The 14290-nt window shown below is 37.8% G+C and overlaps 1 pseudogene; it reads left to right on the top strand.

Annotated features, from left to right (window-relative positions):
• The first annotated feature begins 12952 nt into the window (after positions 1 to 12952).
• On the top strand, positions 12953 to 13832 carry LOC110329278 (annotated as a pseudogene).
• Positions 13833 to 14290: the final 458 nt, after the last annotated feature.

The following is a 14290-nucleotide window of genomic DNA, read 5'->3' as shown; positions in this document are numbered from 1 at the left end:
GGACAGCCGCCAGGCGAACACCCCTCCTGGGCAGGAAAGGCGCAGGTCGATCGGGTCCAGATGTCGACACTTTCCTTTCTTATCCATTTAGACACAGTGGTAATTTTCCCATGCTTTCTCCCATATTAGTTGGTGAAACAGGCTCTGGCTAATAAAGCACTGTAATTCTTAAGAAGTATTACTCTAACATTGATAGAGCTTCAGTCATTTAAAAAAGTCATTCCTGTGAGGGACTATTTTTAGAAGGATTTCAATAGAACAGTATTGGTTTATATATGTGGTGTATATTCTTCTTTATCCCAAAGAATAACCTTTTAGTTAAAGGACTAGGCTGTCCACCATCGAAACTAATGATTCAGTATTGAAAAGCTTCCCTTTGAATGCACAAGACCTAGCATAAGCCTTGAACGAGCCAAAGAGCTTATTATCTGTCCACTGGTTAATGAAGGTGGAGTAAAAGAAAGCCTTGGGAGGATTTCTTCTACTTTCTGTGGAAAGCGGAGGAAATGCTGAGTGAATGACCATCTCTGAGTGGAAGTGTGCATCTGACACGGCATATCTGTGCCACAGACTCCAGTGCCTCAGCCCCATGGGAGTGGCAAAGCCTTCTCTTTGTGAGAATCACAGAGATGGTAAACCCTCCTCAGCAGCCTGAATGTAAGTGTTCACAGTGTTTTCAGAAAACGTGCATAGTAGCTGCCCTTTCCTCCCTGATATTTATAGCCTGAAGACGACTCCTGTATAGAAGCTGCCCCTATTAAGAGTGTCTAAACCAATTTTCTTGCCTCATCTCTATGCGATAAACCCATGTGTCTGTCTGTGTTTGGCATTTCTTTGCTCTTCCGCAGCCTCTAGTCAGGTCAGTCCCTGAAACCCTGCTGAATGAGGCCAGCTTCCTATTTTACTTCTTATCTAGGCTCCTTCCCAGGCCTTTGTTGCTTTTATGACAAAATAATCCCCAAATTGAGTTTCAGAAAGGTAACTTGAAACAAGAAGTTTGTAAAGGTTACCCGTCAATAATGTAATCTCATTACATTATTGTTGGGGGTTTTAAAGATTCCATAGCAGAAATGGCTAAAATCCCATTCCTATATAGTATCCCTAAAGAATACTCTGGAAACCAACAAATTTATAAACACTCGTTAAGGTCCACTAAGATCAAAGCCAAGCCTCTAGTTTTTCTTGAGTGTGCATTTTTGCCCTTCAGATTTCTCCACTATGGTTCAATAAAATATTTTCAGGGCACTTACCCATTCAACATAACTTTTCATTGTTCCTAAAACCGTCATGACAATGCATTGAGAATTCAGAGGGAAGCAAAGAGCTGCAGTCTCTGACCTCAACTGTCTAGAAAAGGCTAAGTATGAAAATATGTGTGAGGACAGGTACAGTGGGACTACGTTCCCACACAGTAGAGCACAGCACAAATTACCGTTAAAGAAAAAGAAATGCAGCTTTAGCCAACCTTTTGCAGTGACATTTTGAAAGTAAGCCTGCACATTAGCAAATACAGTACATACATCTTAGAGAAACATGTCCTCTGAGATTAGATCTTGGTAGTATAGAATAACAAAAAATGAACACTTGAAGAAAGGAATACATGAAACAGACTCCTTCTAGACAATCAAAGATTTTCAGAGCCAGCTTCCTACTTTTAACTCATTGATTTACGAGAGGAAATCCTCAGCTATGAGGTAATGTATAATTTACTTTACTTCCATTATGAACACGTTAGAAATCCTCAGATCTAGATTCTAAGAATTCTGCCATCCAAGGAGGAACAATGAGTGATTTCAAAGATTAATTCAGTTACTACATGGTTAGTGGTAGTATAAATGTAAATGATGTTTGAAGAATTTGAAATGAGGCTAGGCCAAACTTAAAAGTAGCTTATATATACAATAGTAATTCTAATTATTTTTCACCATAAACACATTGAGAATCTAATGCAATACAGATTCTCTTTTTCTCTTGGGAAAATACATATCTATATCTAATCTATATCTATGTCTACTCCTATATCTTTACCCATATCTCTGCATATATCATCCAAAACTATATCTAATCTATATCTACATCATCTATATTTATCACTATTTCTACTTCTCATATCTCTGTCATTCATCATCTATCTCCATCTATATCTTTATATAGGAGATATCTCAGGTGAGAATACTATGACTTCTAATTGGCCCCACATATATACCTCTTGGTATTTGTACCTTCATGTAATTTTGATTATCACAGCATCATTTGGCATCCTAGTTATTACTTGTTATCTATATTTATATCTATATCTGTATCTTTGAATATGTAAATCAAGCATCTCATTTAAAACATTTTTAGTCCATCTTTTATTAAGGATCTACATGCCACATTAGAATACTTTTGTTCACGGTGAATATTGATGTCAACTGAAGTAAGATCATTAATGACTCTTAACTTGGACCCACAAAACCAGCTCTTGGTGTTTGAACCCTCTTGTAATTTTCATTGTTATACTGTCTTTTGGCATTTTTGGTTATTTTGTCATTTTGTTTTTGGAGATAGGGTCTCATGACCTAGGGTGTCATAGAACTCAATAATGAGACAAAGTCTAAACCAACAGTTTTCCTGACTCCACCTTCTAGGTCTTGGGATTACAATTGCACACTACCTGGCCTGTCTACTGGCTTACATTTACACATTTACACAAGTAAATTGTAGTGATTTAGTTATGAAGAAATCCATCTATTCTGGCATGAACTTGCCCCTTGGCTCTTCTCACTCTGTGCTGATGGAGCACAATCATTACTCTGCCTGATGGAGTCAATAGATAATCTTTTATCAGTCTTATGAAGAATATCACACAGTCAATAATAACTCAGAGTAATCATCAACAAAAGCTACATCAGGAAGATCCCTTGCTAGTAACCAGTAGCTAGAGAAATAATCTGAAAAGCAGTCTTCTTTAACGGAATTTTCAAGGAAGTCGTAGCTTCTACCTTGATTTAGCCCTGTCAGACTCTAAACTAAAGCACCAAGTTAAACCTAGACTACTGGTTCACAACAGATGTGAGGAAATAAGTACAATTTTAAACAACTAAACTTCAAGGTAATTCATTATATACTAGTATGTAGCATATATATAAGATCAAGGATGAAAAATAAGTCAGGAATTCAATTTAGAACATTACCATAGAGAGCCTTGAATATTAGGTAAAGGAGAAGTAGAAAGACTAATGACCCTTCCCCCTAGGTGTCCATTTTCTAGATCCTGAAACCAAAGAAAATGATAGACTACATGGAAAGAAGGAATAAAAATTACTCATGAAATATATGTTGCTAATGTACCAACTGTAAATTATAATGTTTAGCTCAGATACTTAGGTAGGAGTGATTGGCAATTTTCTTTTAAGAAAAATACAGGAGAATTAGATCAGAGAATGAGTAAGTTTTAATATTGAAAGCATAGGGTAGAGTACTGTAATTGGTAGCTTTGAAGATGGACAGGAACCATGACCCATGTAACATGAGCAGTTAAAACACATGCTAAAAGACCAAGGATGTCTCTCCCATAGAACTGCAAGAAAGAACATACCTTATACATACCTTATTTTAACCTTATTTTAGCTCAGTGAATGCCATTTGTAATTTCCATGTTCAGAACTATAAGACTGTAGATTGGTCTTATTTTAAGATTAAAAGTAATCCTTTGCATTGTTACCATATTATACTTGTTTTTATCTTTTGAGTCACCCAGTCTACCTCTATATAGCACTCCTAAATAGGAACTCTCCTTTCTTCAGTACCATAGCCAATGAAATAGGATACAAGGTGAATGAATCAAGAATTTAAACTCTTTCTTTTAAAATGTTAAAAATTAAAAAGAACTAACCACATGTCACATTTAGTATATCGTTTCTGCATAGAAAAATGACTAGTGATATTTTAATTGGTCATTAGTTAGGTCATTAAACTATCAATATAGCAGTAATATTTTCAAATTACCCAACAGCTAGTGTTAAAACAAGTCTTTAGAAAATATGTACTGAACCAATTATATGGACTGTAAAATAAAAACAGAAAAAGGAAGAAAGAATGAACAGGGAGACAAAAGAAAATAAAAACACCACCATAGAGATTAGTATATTTCTATAAAAAACTGGCAAACATTCCCAATTATTTTATGAAAGGTGGCATTAGAATCCTAAGAGTGGTTCAAAGTGAAGAAAGTTGGCAACTGAAAGTGGCGCCTTATCTCAAAGAATAGGCAGCTTGACTTACTGGAGCTCAAAGATAGCACTTCAAAATAACCATTGAAGTAATGTGCCATTATACCTATCTAGCTACTTTGTTGGGCAGTCAGTCCTAATTACCTAATATTAAATTCTGTCCTTTGTCTTCTATGATTTTCAGTTTATTTACTTACCACAGACTTTGTTTTTTTATAAAATGTAACAGTTATCTTAAAAACTCTCCTTATATAAAGGTCAGTCTTGACATCATTAAATAAATATCTTTGCAATATTATAATTACAGGATACATGATATTTTATTCTGTAGGTCATTATACTTGTGCTTTGACCTTAGAATTTCTAGTTTTAAATATAGCAATACTCTAAAATAATTGAAAACAAAAAAGAGAACAAAGGTAGGAAAAAGAAGACAGGTAGAAGTAGAAGAAAGGTTATTCTGACCCATGAATAAAGTATTTCTTTCTGTTCCCAATTTATTTTATTTTTCATATGCTAATTATTTAATTCAACAAATACCTAAGTATAAAATATAATTGTTTATAGATGTGCTTTTTATTTGAGAAATAATGAAAGTAAGAATAAGTAAAATGATGACATCCAATAAACTCAAGGAAACAAAGCTGGAAGATGCATGCAGGGTCTACCCACTATAAGATAACTTTTAGATTGGGCCAACAATGGACGTATTTGATATTTCTTCAAATATATGCTTGTTTAAACAGAAAGTGTATGTGTGTATACAAAGTTTTATATAAGCATATGCATAGATATGAAATTATTTGTCTGTCTGAATTGCGTAATTTTACACACCTAAATAGTACATTACTAGAGTTCTCTAGAGAGACACAACCAATGGATGAGTATATATTAAAAGAAGATTCATTGGAATGGCTTACACAAGATAGTCTTAGTTGTAAAATAATGATTCTTTTCATACTGGAGAGGCACAGAACTTGTAGCTTCTGAGTCCATGAAGCTGAGTGGTTCTGTACTTCTAACCTGGCTCTGAAAGCTTTATTCAATGTTGCAAGCTTATAGGAACTGAATTCTAGTGTGTTACTGAGGAGCACCAATAGCAGCAGCAACTGAGTAGATGAACCCATTAACAGAAGAGGTGGACTACAGCAAAATACGATGGCGAAAAGGGAGAAAGCCAAGGTTCTCCCCTAGAATTTCTTAATCCCTGGGTGTGCCAGTGAAAGGCTTCACCCACATTCATAGTGGCTCTCCTCAATTCAGTTATTGTAATTATAAAACCAAACAAAAAACCAACTAACTGACTGATCAACCAAACAACCAAGAAAATACCACCACCAAGAATAAACAAAACAAAACCCTCAAAACCTAACCAAACCAAACCAAACCAAACTAAACCAAACCAAAGCAAAGCAATACAACAACCAATAGACAAGTTTAGAGAGAAATCTACTGTAGGTAATCCTTCAAGATGTGCCCAGAGGCTTGCCTCAGTTGTGATTGTAGAGCCCATCAAGATGACAACCAATACTGACCTTCAAAATGCTGAGATGTAAACACAAATGGTTTACATTTGTAATATAAAACATCAAGTTCCATCTTATTTAATTTGTAGTATTTGATTTAATTTTGTAATTATATTAATTCTTATTATGGATACTTTGTCTATACAGTGTGCTTTTGTACACCTGTTTGCATGTTTGTCTCCCCAGGAACATAAATATATAGTTATTAAACCTTATGAGTGCTGATGTCCAAAGTTGACATTTCAGATATCTCAGCTGTGTGACGTTGGACAATAGATTTCAACCTTCCTTACTGATTTACTAGTTCCAAATAATCATGTCAAATTTTCTTATGAAATATGAATAGTACAGGATATTAAATTTCTCATTTTCTTTTTCCTAAACTTCAATTTCATGTATTTTTTTTTTCTTCTTAGTGGTTTGACTTATTTCTAAATTCTCAAATTTCTTTGTTGTTATGCTTTGGTTTCCCTTTGCAAGAAACAGCCCAAAGTAAAAGTTATTTCATAAGACTGATTCTTTTACACTCCTACGTACTAATTCTTTCTGAAGAGGGAGGGAAAGAAATCTATTGACTACTTGTGAAAACAAATTCATGAAACAAAGCCCAGGGAAGATAATTACTCCATAATGACAATTCTTGAGCACACTTTTAGTCTCGTAAAGAGTTGTGTTGTTAAACAGCTATGGAATCGTCAGTGCTACTGAGCTACACATTATTTATTTACTATGTGAATGACAGCCAGTCCCTTTTCCACTGAGAGCAGGTTGTCAACTGATATATCCTTGAATCAATACCATTTTGACGAGGTCACCAAGTTCATTTATCCTTTCAGTGTCTTCTATGTGCAGACTGACAGGTAGGTAGATAGCATGAGTGTAAATTCCTGTTTCTTAAGATGAACCAGTTTCTAGGGAATTTTTGGTCACTCTAACTATTACCACTCAAACTGACTTTGAATTCATAGTCTAATGGTATAAAGAAATAAAACATGAATTTCTATTCACCCACAATTATGATAAACATGGTGATTAGTCACAAACACTGTATGAAGTTTATTGAGATTTTGGGACAGGTGAAATCAGAATAATAGTTCTGGTATAAACATGCTTGCTGATGGATCCAAATGAAAGGATTCCTCATCCAGCATCTGCTGTTGCACGGGAAGAGGGCTCTTTTCTGATCCCCTGGAGCCTGATTTGTGGGAGCATCTGCTTCCGTTGGCTGTGACAGGAGTGGTTTCCTCAGGGAGTTCCATTCTCTCCACTTCCCTTCTAGTTACTCAGAGGATTTCTCCCCTCAGCTGCTTGCACAGGAGCAAATCTGTGCTCAGTAATCTCTCCAGAGATCAAACTCCACCAGTGACTTACCACAGAGAACACATACGTGGCAGTTGGAAACTATAAACAAGAAATAAAAAGACCTAAGCAGATTCACCAGAGAAGGTATCTATGGAAATATAGTTTTTATTGCCTTAAAGGCCAAGGAAACAGATTTTATTATCTTATGCTTAATAAGGACTTAAAATACACTTATGGCTAGTATTCAATATTGCTGGAGGTGTGTCTCGTCATAAGAAAATAGAGTGTAATCAATCATAGTTCACCAGCTGCTGGATTGGGCAGTGTGACAAATTTGTTAGCTGGTTATTCTCTAACAGTTTGAATCTAGGGAGGTTTAAAATATTGATGCCCATATTCCCATTACTAGACAGACTAATTTCCTCTGGCAAGTGTGTGGCTTGGGACTTCAGATTTCTAAAACATCCCAAGAGGTGTTAAAATGCAACTAAGTTTGAAAATCACTGCCTAGATTATAATACCTGGCATATACTAGGTGTTTATTTTGTGACAGCCATGTGTAAAGTACATTATACATGACATCCTGTTTGCTCAGCCAAACTGTTTTAAAAAATGCCAAACATTAGCTACATTTTGCAGATGAACACTCTAAAGAAAGACAGATTAAGTGAACTTCTTAGTGATGGATGTAGAGGAGGAAATTTTTTGACTTTTAATGGTGTGTGTGTGTGTGTGTGTGTGTGTGTGTGTGTGTGTGTGTGTGTGTGTGTGTGTGTGTGTGTGTGTGTAGGAATGGGTATGATATTATAGTCACATGGAAGTCTCAGGAAAATTGGTAGATTCTGTTCTCTGCTTCCACCATGGAATCTAGGAGTGACATTCAGTGTGACAGGCTTTCAGGGCAAGTACCTAACTAACTCAGCCATCTCAGTGGCCCAAGAGGAGGGTTTGAACCAGGTTCCTCTCTAGTTCTATTCTACTGAATTCATTAATGACTAAAGTTTTGAAATTCTGAGGGGAAAAATGGCTGGCTATAAACAAAGTATGCAGTAATAAAGCATTCTCACCAGGCAGCTTCCCTGACCAGGAGGTGCTTTTAACATCCTTAGTGACGCGAATCTTCTGGGTTGTCCAGTGTGTTTTCAGTTAACTGATTAAACATTTCTGGGTGAGCTCCCATATGATTGTTCCTATTTTTATTTTTATATACTTTGGTTGATTCTTATCTTTGAAAAGCTTGGGAAGATTCTGGGCTAGATAGGGTACAGAAATTCTCTTCTCCTCCTCCCCTTCCTCCCCACTCCCCCTCCTCTTCCCTCTCCTCCCCCTTCTCCCCCTCCCCCCCTCTACCTCTCCCTTCCCCTCCCCCTCCTCCTCCTTCTCCTCCTCCTCCTCCTCCTTCTCCTCTTTCTCTTCCTCTTTTTTCCCCTCCTCCTCCTTCTTCATATTTTTGAAATAGGGTTTCTCTGTGTTGTGTATACCTGACTTTCCTGGAACTCACTCTATAGACCTGGCTGGACTTGAAATTCACAGACATCCTTCTACCTCTGCCTTCCAAGTGCCAGGATTAAAAGCATGCTTTACCTTAGCCCAGCCCTTTTATGTTTTTTTTTTTAATTATTCTGAAAGAATTTTAATTCATTTCACTTAAAAAAAGTAGTATCCTCGCCTTCATAATAAAGACATTAACCATATATTTACATATACAGAAAACTTACATATATTCAATTATTATAAGATATATTACCATATAATCCATTTACATCCAGTTTTCTAAATTATTGTCCAGAGGCAACTTCAGTAGGTTTGAATGGTTCTAAATACCAATGACATTGGTGGCAAGAATAATCTTTGCAATACATATTTCTGGCTCACATGCCCTGTACATTATCTTGTTTCTTCATTTGTAGACATTTCATAATATGTTCACTCTGGGAGTGTCAACACTAATGTCTTTATATATCGATAGTCCTGCCTCTTCAGCTGAACCATTTCCTGGGTTCTCAAGAGCTGAATTTACTCATCTTGGCCCAGTTCTACTCTCCAACTAGTGACTGAGAATTTGAAAAATTTTATTTAAAAGTAGATTTATTTGTGCAAACTCATTGCTAATGTGCTACAAAGGACTTTCTTCTTAGTGGAAGTTTTTATACCATAGCCATCTCCAAATCAATCAGTATTCTCCCCTTTGCTTCATATCTCTAAAACCAACAAATTATAAATTTGGCTGAATGATTATATCTGGAGTCTTCCTAATTGATCTCCATATTTTATATGAAGACTGTCAGTATCTGACAGTTACACACAGAGCTAGCTTAACTGACCAGTCTGTATAGCGAGGTTGAGGCAGTGATCCATCAGTCTTCTCCTCACTGGGTTTAGAGTTAGGCCCTCACCTGGCATTTATGTGGCTCTTGGGGATCTGACCCCCAGTTCTCCTGCCTGAGCTGTAAGGTATTACCCACTGAGCTGTGTCTCCACAGCAGTCCATCTTAAAACACAAGAGTATCACACCACTGTTTTAGCACCCAGTACTCCTTGACAGAATGTTAACATTGTCATCTGGAAAATCAAATAAAAAAGCTTACTCCAGAAAGTATTTTTGTGCTCACTTCAGCGAAAAATTAGCTTCCTCTTTTGACATGTGTCTATTTTCTCTGCTAAAGAAAACAAAACACTTGGGACCTGACATTTTTTAAGTTGCTTTTTGGAATTCTTAGGAGGTCAACGTCATTTCTTTTAGATTTTTTTTTACGCTTTGACATTTATTTTAATCTTTAATTACTCAGTGTTTGATACTTAGAAGATGTTCTTAAGGTTTTCTTTCCAGAAGCTATTTGGTGACCTCATTTTGCAAGCACTCCTCTCCCTATGGCATTTCTGAACACTGACAAGAAAGCCCAATTGTCACCCAGGACCTTGTGTCCAGAATCATAAACTTTATCTCTGAGCCTGAGGTTCTTAATACGTTTCAAAACAATGGGCTCTGAAATATAATTTGATACAGGGACTAAAATTTTTGTAGTCAGTTCTGTAGCTAGTTCTGTCCCTTCAGGACATTAAGTTCAATTTACTTTCTTTATAATATTACATTCCTTAGCATGTAGTTATTGCTTGCTAAATATTTCCTGATTGGACAGGAAATAATCTTTGTTGACCCTAGTCAGGGATCAAGAGTCGAGGTAAATCATTTTACAGTGGAGATGAAGTTTATTATGTAATTGGATATTAATCAAAGATGATGAAAAAGTAAATAGACATGCTAAACCACTTTACAAGTTCAACAAAATGAAAGATCATTTGTATAATGCTAACAATTAGTGTTTCAATTTCATCCAAAGCGCCCATAAAAATAATCTAAATAAAAAATATAATACCTTAAGGATTGGATGCCTCTTTTCTCCTTCTTAAAACCCGAGGTATAAAAACCACCTGGTAAATAACATGCTAGCTATATAGTACACACACACACACACACACACATATATTCTGAATTATGATTTGGAAAGAACATATATAGGAGAACATATATGGAGAGACAGAAAGACAGACAGAGACAGGCAGATAGACAGACAGACAGAGAAATAGAACAAGGGTTTCTGGGTGTGGTGGCGCACACCTTTAATCCCAGCACTCGGGAGGCAGACGCAGGCGGATTTCTGAGTTCGAGGCCAGCCTGGTCTACAAAGTGAGTTCCAGGACAGTCAGGGCTATACAGAGAAACCCTGTCTCAAAAAACAACAACAACAAAAAATAGAACAAGAGAGAATTTACCTTATTTTACTCAAACTGAGCTTGCTTGCTCTGTAGGAAGCCATAATCAGCTCATTGTAGTGTTATGTTATATCCCCTCATTAAGTAAATGATTTCATTGAAAAATTAAAAGTAAAGAGGGGTGTCTTAGTGCTATAACATGAACAACCAACAAATTTTAACCTGAGTTTTATAAGCCATCAATCATGTTAAATTGGAGCATTGTCACCATAATTAATTTTATCAGTGGTCATAAACATATTGATGTGGAAAGCAAATGACTTATGATTTGGAAAGAATATACATAGGGTAAGTATGGTATATTGCTGCCTTCATAAATAATAGTCACATGAATGAAGAAAAGTACTAAATTATGCAGTAAGATTGTTCTACTAATTTGTTGGCTTTCTAACATAGATTATAGTTTTTAGGGTTAGAGAATAAACATACTGTAAAATTTTTGACATTCAGGATTATAATTCAGTTTTTGCTGACATCACATAAATGACAGTAATACCACTGCTTTGTGTTTCAAAAACTGAGGCCATTTATGCCTATCAGGAGACAGTGCAGTGGCAAATGAGGAAAATCATTAATAATTGCTGCTCATGGATATATTGTCCTTTATGACCAAGTAGATAGGTTCTATTCCCAGGATATCCAGGTTACCAAACAATTAATCACCCTTTGCCATTGATTTACTCCAGTGCTCTGCTGAGAAATATTAAAAAAATCATTTTTCTATAGTAAACATCATGATTTTGTTTCAGTTAGTATAAAAGGACAGTCATCTAAAATTTTAAATGGAAACCAATTATGAGGCATTTTTTCCATGTGAATATGAAGAATTTATATGAAAGGATGTTAAACGGATTGGAGAAAATAAATTTCAAAAATGAGTTAAAACATCCTAATGAAATAATAGCATTTTGCTTAAGTCACTAAAATTCATAGTAATGTACTATAAATAATATGTACATATCTATGAAATAGATATGTACATGAAGTTTTGGTAGTGGTCATTTCTAAGGGAGAGCACATATATCTTATGCACATTTGATACAATACAGTTGCTGAAGTATTAAAGTGTAAGTCTGATGAGGATGGATTAACTGTATAAATAAGCAAAGAGAAAAATCAACACATAAGAAAATTGATGTTTATCGTCTATTGACAAATTATGCAATGGTATGGAATATATAAAACATAAACCTTCTTATAGTGCTGACAACTTTCTTCCCTTTTTCGTGTGCCCATACCTACTTAGGTTGGTATTCCTACTTGGGTGGACAACCCCTGCTCAGGTACAGGCCACACCAGTCAGAACAGGTCAGAGTCCCGTCTACCATCTGCACTCCTCTGGTTCAGAGCCCAAAGACCAAAGCCACTGACATCACTCTACCACTTCCATCTACAGTCTTTTCACAGCCTGGCTACATTCAGCCTTGACTGCCATATTCCTGCCCCTACAGGGGTAGACACCTACTGCGCAGGTGCAGGTTCTATTAGCCAGAACAGGTAAAAACCAAACCAAACCAAACCAAACCAAACCAAACCAAACCCCAGCTACACTCAAAACCTTCTCAAACCCTTGGTTCATATTTCAATGACCCACTCTACAGATACCCTTTCCATACCCTGCTTTCTCCCCGACATGCCCCTACAACTACCTAGGGTGGGAAACCACTGCCCAGGTACAGGTCACACCAGTCAGAATAGCTAAGAGCCCCTTCCTCCCTCTAAATCCCCCCACTCTCTTGGTTTGGAGCTGAAAGAGCCAAACTGATGACAACACCGCTGGATACTACCACCAACTGTCCTCGCTCCAGTAACCCCACTCTTACACAAGCAGATACCCACTGCTCATGTACAGACCAGGCCATTTAGAAGAACAGAGAGCCCCTACTAGACCAAAGGCCATGTTAACTATGAGAAATACAACTTCAACTCTGGTGGAGACTTTCTGCTGGAGCAGAGGTTACGGTGGCCATCAGAAATATAAACCACAAAGACTAGAAGACCGAAGAGGAAAAAGAAACTAAGGAAAAAAACAACCATCAAACAATAGCAACAGGGCTGGATAGATGGCTTAGCAGTTAACAGCACTGGATTCTCTTCCAGTGGTCCTGGTTCCCAACAACCACATGGTGATTCACAACAATCCCGACCCCGCTGCTCCTGCCCGTGCGCGGCCACAAGACCCGCCACGACCCGCCTGCCAAGTCCAAGGTCAGACGCGTGCAGACGCCGCCCGCCGTGGACCCCGCGGAATTCTTCGTGTTGACCGAGCGCTATCGACAGTACCGGGAGACCGTGCGCGCTCTCAGGCTGGAGTTCACGTTGGAGGTGCGAAGGAAATTGCACGAGGCCCGAGCCGGGCGCAAGGCGCAGCAGGCCTTCACAGAGCACCGGGAGCTGATGGCCTGGAACCGGGAGGAGAACCGGAGGCTGCAGGAGCTACGGATAGCGAGGTTGCAGCTGGAAGCCCAGGCCCGGGAGCTGCAGCAGGCTGAGGCCCAGGCCCAGAAGGCCCAGGAGGAGCAGGCTTGGGTGCGACTGAAAGAACAAGAAGTGCTCAAACTGCAGGAGGAGGCAAAAAACTTCATCACTCGGGAGAACCTGGAGGCACGGATAGAAGAAGCATTGGACTCTCCGAAGAGTTACAACTGGGCCGTCACCAAAGAAGGGCAGGTGGTCAGGAACTGAGCACAGAGGCTTCTAAGGGCCCAAATAAGCACAGTGCTTGTCTAGGGTCTGTGTACTGGGGTAGGAATTGATGCATCCCAGGAGGATGGCTCAGCCGGTTCCAGAGCAACCCCAGTCACTCCAGGCTCAGCACTCACCACCTGACGGGGGAACTCTCAGACATAGTTCCCTGTTCTGACACCACAGACAAACTCAGGACAGCATTAAACTCTGGGAAGTTCCTATCGCACAGAGGATCGGACTGGACTCTGTCCCCTCTAGAAGCCAAGCTGTCTTGTAAGTCTCTTGGAGTCGTGTGAACCAAATGTTTCCTGCTTTTATAAATAAAGTATTGGAGTCCAAAAAAAAAAAAAAAATTCAATGTCCTCTTCTGTTGTGTCTGAAGAGAATGATAATGTATTCATATTACATAAAAATAAATTTAAATATCTTTTAAAACCAACTACTACAACAACAACAACAACTCAGAAATCAGCTCTTAGACTAGTAGTAATCCCACACCTAGATGCCAGTGTAAGAACAAAATCAACAATAGCTATTGCAATATGGTTCCAGCAGAGTTCAGCTATTCTACTACAACAATTCCAGAATATTCTGAACAGCTGAAGCAAGAGAAAATAACTTTAAAATCAATTTTATGAAGAAGATAGAGGTCTTTAAAGAGTAAATGAATACCCATCCCTACTTGTGTGGATATTCCTCCTTAGATGTGTACCCCTACTTAGGTGGACAACTTACAACTTCTGCTCAGGTGCAGGCTACAATAGTCAGAACAGGTGTGAGCCCCAC

The sequence above is a fragment of the Mus pahari genome, chromosome 11 (genome assembly GCF_900095145.1).
Source record: "Mus pahari chromosome 11, PAHARI_EIJ_v1.1, whole genome shotgun sequence".
Classification (NCBI taxonomy): domain Eukaryota; kingdom Metazoa; phylum Chordata; class Mammalia; order Rodentia; family Muridae; genus Mus; species Mus pahari.
This window is presented reverse-complemented; position numbering and strand designations above follow the sequence as displayed.